Source organism: Macrobrachium nipponense, chromosome 29 (genome assembly GCF_015104395.2).
Source record: "Macrobrachium nipponense isolate FS-2020 chromosome 29, ASM1510439v2, whole genome shotgun sequence".
In the NCBI taxonomy this organism is placed as follows: domain Eukaryota; kingdom Metazoa; phylum Arthropoda; class Malacostraca; order Decapoda; family Palaemonidae; genus Macrobrachium; species Macrobrachium nipponense.
Genome location: NC_061092.1, coordinates 49535447 through 49537946, shown reverse-complemented (window position 1 = coordinate 49537946; position 2500 = coordinate 49535447).

Genomic DNA, 2500 nt, shown 5'->3' with positions numbered 1-2500 from the left:
TTTCTCTTATCGCACACCTGTGCGACTGTTCATTAATACGGGGATGGGGGAGGGGAGGGGGGGGGGGGGAGGCGGAGAGAGAGTTTTTCTCTGTTATATCACACCTGCACGACCGACTACAATCGCCTGGCGCCATTTATACTTTCAAGACGAAACTCACCCATGCCGCTCGAACGAACTCGGATTCTTTGGTTATGAACGGGGGGAGAGAGAGAGAGAGAGAGAGAGAGAGAGAGAGAGAGAGAGAGAGAGAGCACCGCATTGGTAGGTAGGGGCAAAAGAAGGGGACGATGAGAATGACTGAAGGAGCTGAAGTAGGCCTCGTCCTTAAAAAGCCAATGGAAATTAAACCCATTTCTATGAATAGGCAAATATGAGCACAAAGCAAAACTCAAAAGGGAAGAAGATTAAGAATTTTACTATCACGGAATTTACGTCGATTGTTTGTTTGTTTGTATGGTGTTTTTACGTTGCATGGAACCAGTGGTTATTCAGCAACTGCACAAATTGCTTTACGTTGACTTCCGAACCACGTCGAGAGTGAACTTCTACCACCAGAAATACACATCTCTCACTCCTCAATGGAATGGCCGAGAATCGAACCCGCGACCACCGAGGTGAGAGGCAAACACCAAACCAACCACGCCACTGAGGCGCTCTTACGTCGATTGTGTCCCAAGAAATGGAGCTGACAGCGCCGGAAATGCGAAAGACCTCGGAAGTCGGATGCTGTATTTTTTGGAGTTTCTCTTTAACTAAAACCAAAAGACATCGAAATGTTTCTCTTTCAATACTGGAAGGAAACCTACAAATATGGATTAGGATCATTCCCTAAATTACACGTTGAATGCATGCAGAATAAAATAACATTAAAAATTAAATGATTAAAAAAAGAAATTCAACGGTAAGCAGTCGCCGCAAAGAACTTCTTGGCAAAGATATAATGATTTTGATGTGTTAGGAAACTATAATAATCTTCTTGTTGAAGGTAACAAATTATTTCTCACTCTAAGAAATGTATGCATTGTAGAGGTTGATTATTTTTTTTACTCATACCATGGACGAATGCTGTTATGTGAATGACTACGTGTGTTAATTGTTTCTACTCCTAATAATTGTTTTTATTCCTAATGGAAAATTTCTTAAGGTAAGAAATTCGAATGTCACCAGAAACTGACGTCAGGTGAAGTATAAAAGTAAAGTTTTATTTTAGATGAGGTTTAAGATTTGGTATTTAACTCAATTTATAAAAAGCTGAAACAAACAATATCAATGTAAGGTTTTGGGTATAGAATGCAGTATTGCTTTGAAATCAATATTGGTCCTATTCTGATTTAATTACAGTGGTCATTGGAAAGTCACAGAACCACCTGAATCCGAGAAAAAGCAAAAATATAAAGATCATTCTCTAGGAATCTCTCGTATTTGTTAGCCAGAGAAGCTCAGGGGCAGATCTCTTGAAGGAAGAGATTATTATGTCCTTTGAATGGCATTAGAATGTCAACTTCCAAAGCCAATAACAACCACGTGTGATGCCAGAAAGGGTAAATAATAATATTCTGGAAACTACTTGAGTATAAACATTCTAAAATGTCCAGGAATATAAGTTTTGCAGCCCATTACCCTTTTCTTATTCTGCATAAGCACATAAAAAATAAAACAATGATACCTGGGATTATGAATTTACATGATGTGGTTTATGTAGCTGGGAGGTGATGAGCTACTGTAGAGAAAGCCCTTACAGAGTCAGGAAGATGTTGAGGATAGGTAAAAGGATTTTTAAAGGAGAAAATGTTATCATGCTGAGGTGCTTATAATCCAGGAGTTGCTAGCTACTTTTGGGAATATGAAAATTTGGTTATGCTAAGTGATTTCAATATAAAAGCAGATAACAAAGCAAAAGGATGGCACTGTTTGTAGTTAGTGAATTCTTGGGGTAAATGAGAAAGGAAATCCTTGCAAAAAAAATTGTTTGGAAAGGGAGTGTCATAACGGGAATACGTAGTTCTAATGGGAAAATATTCATAGGTAAATCTAAAAAAAAAATGGTCACATGTAATTGGGACACCTGAGTTTGATAGGAGAGAAAAGAAGGTAGCATATGAGAAGAAAACGGATGACATGTCGGCTAGAATTAAGGCACATAAGCGGACGAAGTAGATACGAAGTGAGTAAATATTCATGATATGTTCATAAGGAGGAATAAAAACTGTAAGTGGAGGGATGAAGAAAGTAAAGATTTAGTGAAGGAAAATTTTTTTCGTAACGACGTCATATAGAGGCATACAAGAAGATGGATAGAGTAGTCAAGAAGAAAGTGAGATACAAGAAGAAGGCCAATAATAATAATAGATAGGACAAGGTGGAAAAGGGCCGAAGTTAGAAAAACTGGTCTGCAGAGAAGTAGGTGTTTAACAATGCCAATGAGCTACTGGATCCCACAATAAATGTTGGATAAGGAAACTAAACGAACGCCAGTCCTGGGTCGAAGGAGTGAGCA